Here is a 13,339-nt window from a genome sequence, read left to right on the forward strand (position 1 = left end):
GTCACTTGATCCTTTGCACAAGTTTGTTTACTTAGAGGTAAACTGGGGCATTACCCTCTTTCAATTGTAAGCACAGTACAGCTTTCCCCCTACACATGGAGCTTGTACAACGGATAATCCAAAAAAAGCAAACATTCATTGTCTCTCCGGAGGTCACCTAAAGCCCCCGTCTGCCTGTCTAGACAAATGATCCGTTTTCCAGCATGCTGAACACCCAAAAGAGCTATTGATTCTATGCCGCTAGCGTCAGGCACCTTTGGAAAAAGAAAACCAGGGCACGGAGAGTTTAGAACCCCTTTTTCTCTGGGCAACACACAGCTTGCCGGCTCATGTTCCAACATCCAAGTTATCAGCAGAAGATTTCTGGGTTTAGTTTGTGTTATCGACGAAGATGTTTTACTGCTAGATTGCTCGGAGTGGTAAAGGAAAATCCATTTCTAAAAATGTTTCATAAAATTAATAGCACAATGAATGCAGACAGTATTCAACTAATTTAAAAACCAGTTGTTAAAATGGTGCTTGTAAACAAGCAGTTCTGTGAACCTGCTGTGTGTGTGTGTGTGTTTGTGTATACCGTATATCACATTCTACAACCTTAAAACCACAACAGAATATGAAGCTGCGTTATCCTCAGGCTCCTTCCGCACATGCAGAATAATGCACTTTCAATCCACTTTTCAATCCACTTTGTAGCTGGATTATTCTGCACGTGTGGAAGGGGTCTCAGACCATCAGTCCATCAAGTCCAATATAGTCTCCTCAATCTGAGTGTCTCCAGGGGTCTTCAAACTATGGCCCCCTCAGATGTTCATGGACCACAATTCCCATCAGCCCCTGCCAGCATGACCAAGTGGCAGGGCTGATGGGAACTGTAGTTCATGAACATCTGGGGGGCCATAGTTTGAAGACCCCTGGCTAGGCCTTTCACATTACCTACTGCTTGATCTTTTTAACTGGAGATGCTGAGAACTGAACCTGGGACCTTTTGCACGCCAAACAGATGCTCTCCCACTGAGCCACAGAGCTTCCCCTCTGTGCAGGCAATTGGTGAAGACTAGAGCCTGCCTTTAAATCCCCCTCAGCCATCAAGCTGGTTGATCTTGGGCTATTGTGAAGATACCCAAGAGAAGGGAAGAACAATATATGGAGGAGGAGAAGAATAGTTTCGAAGTGGTTTACAATCACAATCCCCTCTTCTCCCCACAGCACACACTTTGTGAGGTAGGTGGGGCTGAGAGAGTTCTGAAAGAACTGTGACTAGCCCAAAGTCACCCAGTAGGCTTCATATGTAGCAGTGGGGAAACAAACCTGGTTCACCAGATTAGAGACTGCCACTCATGTGGAGGAACAAGGAATCCAGTTCTCCAGATTAGAGTCCACAGCTCCTAACCAATACACCACGGTGCTTTAAGCTCCTCAGAGAAGGATAACATTAAAACGATATCTTGATTTCTGCCCTCCCCCAGTCTTCATCCAGCTCAATTCAGATGTTTTGGGCTGTTTTGAAAAAGCTGTTTTACACAGCACGAAAAGTTAGCAGTGCAGTTTTAAATGCTTCTTTTACTTAACGCAACTTAAGTCATCCCGCTAAAATTAGATTCTCGTCCATTCAGGGCACCGGCAGACTATGTTGCATCCTGACAGGAATTTTATCCCATGTTGACTCCACTGCTTTTGGCAATTGTTTATTAACTGCTGGGAGGGATTTTTACACCTTCTTAATTGTTATTGTCATTTTACAGCTGCTTTCAGTGGCTATTTACTACTTTGGTATCCACAGTTCACAGCCCAGGATCCATTAGACAGTGCCAGGAACATTTTAAATGGAGGATACAGCAATTTAAACATTCTCATTTGACGTTTCAAGGCCATCAGTGTTACCAATGACAAAATACACACCTGATCACTACTGCAATAACTCCACCCTTTACAGCAGCCAACCTCCAAGCCAGGCTTGACTTTCCACAGAAATTACAGCTGATCTCCAGATTACAAACATCAATTCCCCTAGAGCAGGGGTAGGGAACCTGCGGCTCTCCAGATGTTCAGGAACTACAATTCCCATCAGCCCCTACCAGCATGGCCAATTGGCCATGCTGACAGAGGCTGATGGGAATTGTAGTTCCTGAACATCTGGAGAGCCGCAGGTTCCCTACCCCTGCCCTAGAGGAAATGGCAGCTTCAGAGCATGGGCTCTACGGCGTCTCACCTCTGCTGAGCTCCTGCCCCAAATCTCCGGGAATTTTCCTGTCTGAAACTGGCACTTCCAGTGTGTTGTAGTGGTTAAGAGCAGGTGGGCTCTAGTCTGGAGAACCAGATTGGATCCCCCACCCCTCACATGAGCAACAGACTCTGGTGAACCAGATTTGTTTCCTACATTCCTGCCGGTTGACCTTGGGCTAGTCACAGTTCTCTCAGAACTCTCTCAGCCCCACCTAGAAGAAGAAGAGTTTGGATTTATATCCCCCCTTTCTCTCCTGCAGGAGACTCAAAGGGGCTGACAATCTCCTTGCCCTTCCCCCCTCACAACAAACACCCTGTGAGGTAGGTGGGGCTGAGAGAGCTCTGAGAAGCTGTGACTAGCCCAAGGTCACCCAGCTGGTGTGTGTGGGAGTGTACACGCTAATCTGAATTCCCCAGATGAGCCTCCACAGCTCAGGTGGCAGAGCTGGGAATCAAACCCGGTTCCTCCAGATTAGATACACGAGCTCTTAACCTCCTACGCCACTGCTGCTCCTACCTCACAAAGGGTCTGTTGTGGGGAGAGGAAGGGAAAGGAGTTTGTAAGTCACCTTGAGTCTCCTTACAGGAGAGAAGGGGGTTATATAAATCCATACTCTTTTTCTTCTAAACAATTTTAAAAAATCAAATCAGAAAATCCTTAGTGGTAGAAAAAGAGAAGAAATAAGTCAACCAAAGACCTGGGGTGGTGTGAAGAAATGTTTTGTCTGAACACTCTTCACCCCACCTACCTCACAAGGGGTCTGTTGTGGGGAGAGGAAGGGAAATGAGTTGGTACACTACCTTGAATCTCCTTACAGAAGAGAAAGGCCGGGTATCTATCCAACCTCGTCTTCTTTTCTGGTGCCTGCCAAGTGTTTTTAGTAAATGAGTGATGCCAAGTAGACTTTTTGCCCAGAGAAGCTTCTCATTGTGTGCATTGGTCATTTGATTTGCTATGCAGTGTTTAAAAACAACAACAACATTGCTTTGGCAGCAGCTACCACAACAGCACAGTGATCTGCTGTTAACGGAGTTAATCATATTCTGGCTGGCTCCGCCTTTTGGGGCAGCCATTTTGATGGTGAAGCCACCATGCCAGGCCAAATGTGCCCTCAGGCTCAAAAAGGTCAGGGACCCCCTGGTCTAGGATGGGATTTGATGAGGAGAGAGAGCTCAGCTGTGTATAATGCCGTCGAGTTCACCCTCCAAAGAGGTCATTTTCTCCAGGGGAGCTGATCTCTTTCATCAGGAGATCAGTTGTGATTCCAAGGCCCCTTCCGCACAGGCAGAATAATCCACATTCAATCCACATTCAACTGAATTTTGCAGCTGGATTTTACTGTGCGGAATAGCAAAACCCACTTGCAAACAATTGCGAAAGTGGATTGTAAGTGCATTATTCTGCACGCAGAAGCGTACCAGGGGCAAATGGCGCCCGGAGACAAATTGTCTCCAGGACGCCCCCCAGGCTCTGCCCCCCACCACCCTAGCTCCACCCCTGATGCCCCCAGGCTCCACCTCCACTGCCCTCAACCCTGCCCATGTCACCATGGACATGGGCAAGGTCTAGGGTGCCCACCTCCACCCCCAGACTCCCCCTGCTGGCTGGGTTCCCAACCGGCAGCCTGCAGTCTCTTCTGAAGAGAGGGGGAAGTCCAGGGTGGGGTTGAGGGTGCTCGTCGTTTTTTGCGTGCCTCGGATGGGGTCGAGGCATGCGAAAACAATGAGACAGCAGGACTTCCTGGTCACGTGGGGGCCCGATTTTGTGCCCCCCATGTGACCAGAAGAGTGGCGCCTGGGGACAAGGGGTACCCCTTGTCCCTAGGCAGATACGCCACTGTCTGCACGTGAGGAAGGGGCTCGGGAGATTTCCAGACTCTGCCTGGGGGCTAGCTACCTTACCCAGCAAGCTGCCTATCCAAGTAGAAACTGAACTCTCCATTCACTACCTTGAACTTGTAGGAAAGCCCTTTGGGGAAATGCATTTAAGAAAAAAAAGGCAATCTGTGATCGAGAAACCCAAGATCTTCTTTTGGTTTTGTTCTGCTATAGTGATTCAAGTATCTCTGAAAGACTATTCATCTCTAAAGATCCCTGCCTTCTATCATGGCTGATCTTGGCCTGCCTGCAGCATTCCACAACCTCCCAAGGGAATGAAAGTTCCTTTCTAAGTCCAGCTGGGCGCCTCAAGTCCCCTCGAACGCCACTGATCCAATGCAACACACACTGCTGAACAATGCTCGCATGCATTGCTGCTCTACCTCCTGAGCTTCCATCTGGCCTAGTTGAGAATCAAGCTTTCCACCGAGCGCTGCCAAAAGAACATTGCTGAAATTAAGACGCACACAAGACGAAAGCAAGCGGACAGCCCGCATCCTCCGCCCAAAACTCATCCTCAGCTCCACAACAGATGAAACTCAAGACCGTCATACTAAATCTGAAGCACGGTGCTTGGGCCTGTGTTGAATACCATGAAGGTGAGTGTATTCCCAAGTGTTTCCAGGGCTTGGGTGGGCCACATCATGCACCAGGAATAGCTTTTGGTAGCACATGGGCAAGATTTGTACTCATGCGCCAGGAGTGAGTTAACAAGAGCATGCAAAAAAAACACCCCTACAGTTCAAGGACACAACATGCTCACCATTTGATGAGAATTGACACAAGCCGGCTTTGCTCTTCTGGATACGACATGCCAACAAGGTTGTCAGAATTCCAGTATCATTCTCACAATCGCTTGTGTAACCCCCATGCTCAGAATGGGTTGACCCAGTAAGGGGTGGAGACTCAAAGCAGCATAAGGCTGCCGAGCTAGTTTGGAGGAGACAAGGCTACCAGACTCGGACCTTGGTTGTATAAGCCCTTAACACCTTGTTAAGGTAAACTGCAATATTGTTGGGAACTACTGGGAAGGTAGTTGCTTATTTTTGCTATGTTGTAAATGTTGGAGTTTATTGTTTCAGGGTTTCTTTTTGTGGTTGTAATGGGTGAGAGTTCTCCTGGAAACCTTCATCATGTTGAATCCTGTTCATCAAGCCCTTGGAGTCTTCAGGAGCCAACCCACTTGCAAAGAAGAATTGGACTTGGCAGTATCAGTAGACTGTAAATATAAGGACTTGAAAATGCAACCTGAACAGGACCTTGACATGTGATGTTAAATGTTGATGTTATATGTTAAGAAAGTAAACCATTTTGTTTTTAAAAATTTGTTGTTGCAAACTCATTCCACGTTCTGCCCCACAGAACCCACAAGCTGAGGTTACACTTGCACTTTCTTCTCCATTGATGGAAAATTCAGCAAAAACTATTCTACGGTATAGTCATAACTGAAAAAGACTATTTTTGACACAAACAATATTTTTGACACCAATTCATGAGCCGATCTTAAGGAAGACACTGTGTGTCAGCTCTCATCTGCAACATAGGATGAAGAAGAAGAGTTCAGATTTATATCTCCCCTTTCTCTCCTGTAAGGAGACTCAAAGGGGCTTACAATCTCCACCCCCCCCCCCCCACAACAAACACCCTGTGAGGTGGGTGGAGCTGAGAGAGCTCCAGAGAACTGTGACGAGCCAAGGTCACCCAGCTGGCATGTGTTGGCGTGCACAAGCTAATCTGGTTCACCAGATACGCCTCCACAGCTCAAGTGGCAGAGCGGGGAATCAACCCGGTTCTCCAGATTAGAGTGCACCTGCTCTTAACCTCTACACCATGCTGGAGATAATAATATCAGCCCACTCTCCAGGGCCATTGCAAACATTCCAGAGATAATATACAGTGAAGTATTTCCAGATCTTGAAAGTGCAAAATGTCACAACACATGCAAAATGTCACAATTCTGGCAAATCTCCAGGGTCCACCAGGAAGTTGGCAGACCTACTTCCTGCATGAAAACAGCACCCACTGACCTCAAAACTTGGACAGTGTGAGACTGGTGGAGACGCCTTGAATCACTCTAACCCCAAGCCATTTTTGAGCTTTAAAGATCAAAACCACCATCTCGAATTGAGCCTGGAAACAAATCTGACATCACAGCACATCCCAATAAGGACTCTGGCATTGACTTTAATACCAGCTCAGGTTTTCAAATTATGGCTTCAGGGCTACCCCTCATGGCTCCCATTACAGTAATCTAGTCTGGATGTTATAAAAGCCTGGTAGGTTATGGCCAGGTCAGTTTTCTTCAGAAATAGCAACAGCTGTCAATGAATCTCGACTCGTAAAAGGTACTATAAGCTGTGGTACACTCAGAACCAGGTTCTCAGGTAAAAGTCCAAGAACCCAGCCAGGTTTCTCAGCAGCTCCCCTACAGGGGCGTTTTTCCCACGGCCAATATATCCTGGGATAAGGAGGTGAAACATCCCAGTTCGGCCATTACTACTGCATGACTTCCGGGTTTAAATCGGGCCCACCCCGTGAGATTTCCCTTATCCTGCGCCTTTAAAAAAACAATAAAATTGGCGGTTCTTTTTTAAAAACCACACTGCTCCCGCTCCCATGCAAACGCCGCAGGTGATGGATCGCTTTATTTTTCCCACCTCGCCTCCTGCAGCCAATCAGAATGCCGGAAAAACGGGACAGTTTGCGCATGCGCAGCAACGTTGGCAAGGAAAGGGAAACTAAACTGGGGGCTATTCTTCCTCCCGGCCTGAACGCGCTGACGGGCTGCCATGCGGAAGGAGAAACCGAGATAGAAACATCCCGGTATGTATGATCCCTGCCCGCCCCCCGCCCCTCAAGGATATTTTGTCCGTCCAGAAAACACCAGGGTTTAGTTAGAGATGAACAAGCTACACCCACTCCATCTTTATTTCTTCATTTCCATCTGCCCCAGTGTATATAATTCTCAGAACACCTGCTCCTAATGAGGAAGGGTGTCCAAAATTACCTAACTACATACCTACGATGACCCCTCCAAGCAATTTCAGACATTTGTTTGATCAAAGACAAGGTGGCACCCCACAGCATCCCCAGAAAGTGTGTACCTGATCCTTCAGAGGGAACGCAACCCCACACAGAACAGGTTGAGCATCTACTGAATCTGCAACTGAGCACAGATGGCAGATCAGATCAGAAACTAGGCCTCCCAGCTCAAGAGTCCTGGGTGTCACGCAGAGCTTCAATTTGTTTAAAGATCCCTGCCGTCAAAACTGCCCGGAATTTGTCAATTGGCTTTCCCCCAGGGGCGAGTTCATACGTGCATGTATGCCATTCGACGCACAGACGAGTCTAAATGTCAGAAAGAAAATGCCCTATGTGTGGAGCATCAGGCCTGTATCTCTTACAGTATGCTTGTCTCCATGGAATTACTACCCACTCTCTCAACCAATGAGCCACTGGGTGAGCCGCGCACGGCTGCTCCTCCATCTGGCCCCCATCACTAGTCCAGAGAGCTTGTGAGCCACCTAAAGTAGTAAAAAAAAATTCCAGATCCAGTGGTATGTAGTGGTTAATGTTCTGGACTGGGATCCAAGCTCGAATCCCTGCTCTGCATGGAATGTGCTGGCTGACTTGGGGCAAGCTGCTCTTATTCTAACCTGCCACGCAGGGTTGTCGTGAAGGTAAACACGGAGGACATGCTGCCATGAGTTCCTTAGAGAAAAGATGGAATAAACACTAAATAAATGAGTGATGCTAAACACAGTCAAGAGTCACAGGACAATCAGGGGTTGGCAGGGGAGGTTGCTTTCCTTTCCCCTATATGTGACTTTTCCACGAGCAATTTTCCAGAAGTGGGAGGCTGAAAGTCAGATTTTAATTCTGACCCCCCTCCAGGTGATTGCAGCATCCCCTGGCCATTTGGATATCCAGTGGTGGCGAACCTATGGCACTCCAGATGTTCATGAACTACATTTCCCATCAGCCCCTGCCACCATGGCCAATTGGCTATGCTGGCAGGGGGCTGATGGGAATTGTAGTCCATGAACATCTGGAGTGCCATAGGTTCGCCACCATGGGGATAAGCGGATAAATTCTGCTGGACGTCTGCATGTCATTTCACGAGTCAATTTCGCGCCTTCTGCAAGCATCAAGCGCTCACAGACGTTAACCTGTACACAAATGGGCTTGCTAGTGGTGAACAGACTAAGCATCCTGCCCTTACTCAGAGACATTTCCCTCTCTCTATTTTACATCCCACCCTACCTCCAAGGAGTTCAATTGGGGGGGGGGGGTACATTATTCTCCCATCTGTTTCATCCTCACCACACTCCTGCGTGGTAGGCTATGCTGAGGAAATCTGCACGGCTACAAACAAGATGCCTGGCTGGTCGGCTAGGCCCTGACAGAAGAGGCTACCAACCCCCAACCCCCTCGTCAGCCCCCACCCCAAACAGCACTGAGCAACAAGGGCTTCCTTAGCAAACGAACAGCATCCAGATAAAAATTTCAGACTCAAGCAGGATTTCATGAGTGGGCGTGGGAGCAAGACGGGGCATGGGAAAATGCCGCCACATAAAGTCATATTTTTAAACATTGCACATCCTATAAAGCTTTTGGACCCTCTGCTCCTTTCCTCTCCTCGCTCTCATTCTGCAAACCTCAACAGCATCACCTGGCAAGGCCCCGGCCTCGCTGTTCCGCTCCGGCACCCCTATAAAAAGACACCCCATAATAAGAGACTGTCGCCGTTGCTTGCTGCCACACAAGGACAATGCTAGGCTGTTTGCTACAGAGGAGGGAGCGTGCAGGGCTGGCCCAAGGCTGTGCTCATTCATCGCAGTGGGGCTTGCGCAGTGGGGTTGATCTTCCCTATGGGTCGCGGCTCCCCTCCGTTGCCCTTAACAGCACCCCCAGACCCAGCAACCGATTCCCAGCCCCTTCTGGACCCAGCCACCTCCATCTTGCAAGCACAACCGTATTTCAAGGACCCTCCCCCCAAAAACCCTCTTCCCACCTCCTTAGTCCCCCCTAAATAGCTCCCCATAAGGATCTGCACCCCCTTTTGGTCCATCCCAAGTCTCCTTTGTGCTTGCTCAGGATTCCAGCCAGTCTTCCTCCCCGCCTGCCATCCATCCACCTACCTTTTCTCTCTCCCCATCGAGCAGCTTTGCAGAAGGAGGGCTGGGGGGGGGGGGGTGGATCAGGCTTCTTCGCCCTGCTTTAGGCCCCGAGCGGACCCCCCAATCCGCGGCCCAGAAGGCGCTGTAATCCCAGCCAGGTGCCCAATGCCACTCCCTTCGGATGGAGCTTGCTGCATCCCAGCAGGCACAAGGAGAAATGGAGGTAACTGACAAGATGCAGGCAGGCTGTTCAAAAAAACGTCTCTGTGTAATTCAAAGGATGCTGATGCTGCAGGGAAAGCATCAGGGCAGCCTGGCTGGGATCCTCAGCTTGCAGAGAGGAGGCTGGGAGACGGGAAAGGCTGCCTGGGTTTCTTGGAGGGTTGGCATGCTCTTGGCAGAGAGGCTCTCTCTCCCATCCTCTCCCTGCTGCTGCTGGCTCCAGTGATTTCTTACATGGAACAAAAGGGGAAGGAACTGAGGAGCTGAGAGAGGGGAGGGGCATTCCAGCTGTTTTTGTCCAGGCTGCACACAATTTTTTTTTAAGCTCTCCGTTTCTCAGGCTTCGCCTGTGCCGGAGAACTGAGGCGGGAGGGCGAGATTTTGCCGAGCTGATTTGCAAAAGCAGCAAAAACCGAGGTTGGAGCTGAGTTGTTTTCTTCATTTCGATGGACAAACCCTGCTCTTTGACCCCCCCCCCCCAAACGGCTTACAGAGTCATCCTCCCTCTCTGTGTGTTATTCCTCCTAACAACAACCCTGTGGAGTGGCTCAGGTTTATGTGACGGGCCTAGCATCACCCAGCCAACTTCCACGCCCGTGGGGATTTGAACCCGAGTTTCTTGGATCCCAGTCAGACATTCTGACTGCCACAGTCACTGGCTAGCTGCTGTATTGTGGCACAAGCCGCATGAAAGCTGAAATCACAAAAAATCAGGCTGATCCTGTCCTCGGAACATCACAAGGTTTTTCTGTGGGTTGACACCAGATTTTTTGGGCTGAAGGCACACGTACTGTAGGAAATCAGTAGGACTTACTTCTGAGAAAACCAGCTTTCAAGATTTATTCAGAAGTATGTTATTTAGATATACCTCTCAGCTAGGGTTGCCAGGTGGCGGCGGCTAGAGATCCCTTGGAATTACAACTGATCTAAGGGAAACAAAAGAGTTCCTCTATTTTCACATTTGAAATTGATCCGGCACACTGTCGCCAGTCGGCGAAAGAAGCGGCAATGAAATCCAGATGTTAAGACTGTCATAACATTTTTACAGACGGCCCCGCAGACATAAAACATTCTCGCTTGTTTCCCAGCTACCTGTTCCTCAGATCTCAATAACAACCCTTCAGTAAAAAAAAGAAATCTGAAGCGTGCTTTATGAACCAGGTTTGAATTAATAGTCCCTGCTGCTGATAAAACAGAGATGTGTGGGGTGAGATTTTTGCTCTCTGACAATATTTAAAACATTTCAGTGACTCTGGACTTCGACCGGAAGAGAAACCTTCTACGAAACCAAACCCACCGCATGAGAAGAACGACCCCTGCACAAATAGCAGTGCTTAAGTCTTTTAAAAGAAGACCTTTTTGTGGCTATTAGGACAGCTAACATTGAGCTTCACTTGGCCGTGAAGGTCTCTGGGGGACTTTAGGTCAGTCACACACTCTCAAACTAACCTACCTCACAGGGTCGTGGTTGGGAGAACACAGCAAAAGGGGAGGGAGCCGAGCTCCTTTAGGTCTCCTTTGAGGAAAAAAATCAGGGTGTAAATACCTAAATAAATATATACTTATTTACTTAAATTTCTTTTCAGCAAGATCCCAAAGTAGTTTATAACATCCTCCTCTACCTCCATTTAATTTAAGAACATAAGAACTAACCTGCTGGATCAGACCAGAGTCCATCTAGTCCAGCACTCTGCTACTCGCAGTGGCCCACCAGGTGCCTTTGGGAGCTCACGTGCAGGATGTGAAAGCAATGGCCTTCTGCTGCTGCTGCTGCTCCTGAGCACCTGGTCTGCTAAGGCATTTGCAATCTCAGATCAAGGAGGAGCAAGATTGGTAGCCATAGATCGACTTCTCCTCCATAAATCTGTCCAAGCCCTTTTTAAAGCTATCCAGGTGGCCATCACCACCTCCTGTGGCAGCATATTCCAAACACCAATCACACGTTGTGTGAAGAAGTGTTTCCTTTTATTAGTCCTAATTCTCCCCCCCCCCCCACAGCATTTTCAATGAATGCCCCCTGGTTCTAGTATTGTGAGAAAGAGAGAAAAATTTCTCTCTGTCAACATTTTCTACCCCATGCATAATTTTATAGAATGTTGAATTTCACAACAACCCTGTGAGGTTGCTTTGGCTGAGAGGTTGCGGCTGCGGCCCCAAAGTCACCCAGCGAGTGGGCTTCCATGGTGTAGTAATTAGAACCTGGGTCACCCAGATCTTAGTTCCATATTCTAACCACAACACCACGCTGGCTACTATATCTTTAGCTAAAACAAAACCCTGCCCCCAGGGCTTCTAAAGCAAATGAATTCAACATACAGCCCGGCGGAACTGAGCCGTCCATAATATGTAGCATTGCATTGGCTGAGGCTCGTGAGGTGTTTTAAAAATATACCCCTAAACATTTTCTGCACTACATGCTAGCGATTGCTACAGCCGCCCTTTGCTCCTCTTACAAGCCATTTCGATGTCCTCCAGCGTTTGTCAGTGTATCTCTAGGAAATCTGACATCCCCCGGAGGTAAGAAAGGAAGTCTTACATTGCACACCACCAATCTCCTTTCTTCAGCTTGTCACAGTCACACTGACAAGGACATTCGCCACCGAGGCCTCCCGCCCATCCATCATGTCCTATCAAGGTGGCAGCTGCAAGAGCCGGAAGACTTTGCAGAGATAAGCGAGTGCCTTTCCCCAATCACCATCTTTCCTTCGACCTTGCCTGTCCTTGAACCTGCCCGGTGGATTGTGCACGTTTCCCAGCACCCAGGTCTCAGTCGCCAGCACATATGGCTGCGTGATCCTCATGAAAATTACTCTTTGAGTGATGCCCAGCCATAACCTTTGAATCCCGAGAGACCGGGAACTTGCAGCTAATGGCTCCCAATTCCCAGTTTATGGAGCGGCTCGTTCATCATTTTGAAATTATACAGATGCTGAGCTGGGAGCTGATAACAGAGTACCTCTCACGCATAGGTTGATCCTTTCCGCCAGGGTGAAGGAGGAAACGGGAAGAAAACCAGAGACCAGAGTCCTGCTGGTTGGAATTAGACATGTCAGAGGCACAAGGGGCTGCCCTCAGACGCTTTCTCCTCCTTGTCTGTTTTTCTGTCCAGAATGTTGATTTTTTCAACTTGTGGGACTGATGAACTGGTTTCGAAAATGCTGTCGTGGTTAAGAGCGGTGAACTCTCATCTGGAGAACCAGGTTTGATTCCCCACTCCACCACAAGAGCGGTGATCTCTTATCTGGTGAATGGGATTTTCCCCGTTCCTGCACATGAAGCCTGCCCCATGATCTTGGGCTAATCACAGTTCTCTCAGAACTCTCTCAGGCCCACCTACCTCACTGGGTGTCTGTTGTGGGGAGGAAAAAGGAAAAGGCATTTTTGTAAGCCACCTCGAGACTCCTTACAGGAGAGAAAGGCGGGGCATAAATCCAAAATTCTTTTTCCCTTCTAGAGGCGGCCTTTCTAGAACCTACTCCAGCCAGCTCACAACTTAAAGCATGCTTTCATACTGTCTGTTATCTTATTAAGAAAATTAAGAAAAACATTTAAAAAAAATATAAACCAATACCAACACATGAATAGAAACAAGTCAAGCCAATACAACAGGTCAGTACAAACATTCCAGAGGCGAAGCAGTGGTAGTCAATGATAACAATACAGAATACAGAGGCGGCATCTAGAAGAGAAGAAGAATTTTGGATTTATGCCCTGCCAGCAGTGGAGTAGTGGTTAAGAGCAGGTGTACTCTAATCTGGAGGAACCAGGTTTGATTCCCCGCTCTGCCACTTGAGCTGTGGAGGCTTTTCTGGGGAATTCAGATTAGCCTGTGCACTCCCACACATGCCAGCTGGGGGACCTTGGGCTAGTCACAGTTCTTCGGAGCACTCTCAGCC

The 13,339-nt window shown here is 48.4% G+C and overlaps 1 protein-coding gene across 2 annotated transcripts in view; it reads right to left on the bottom strand.

Annotated features, from left to right (window-relative positions):
• The window catches only part of CLIP2 (CAP-Gly domain containing linker protein 2), an 81,086-nt gene extending 71,345 nt beyond the window's left edge, over nucleotides 1-9,741 (bottom strand). The window contains exon 1 of one of the 2 annotated variants that reach the window (XM_048518522.1): nucleotides 9,243-9,741. The gene's annotated coding sequence lies outside the window, so the exon portion shown is untranslated. The remainder of the gene's footprint in view (nucleotides 1-9,242) is intronic. The other variant, XM_048518525.1, reaches the window with a different exon arrangement.
• Nucleotides 9,742-13,339: the final 3,598 nt, after the last annotated feature.

Source organism: Sphaerodactylus townsendi, linkage group LG16, assembly GCF_021028975.2.
Source record: "Sphaerodactylus townsendi isolate TG3544 linkage group LG16, MPM_Stown_v2.3, whole genome shotgun sequence".
NCBI lineage: Eukaryota > Metazoa > Chordata > Lepidosauria > Squamata > Sphaerodactylidae > Sphaerodactylus > Sphaerodactylus townsendi.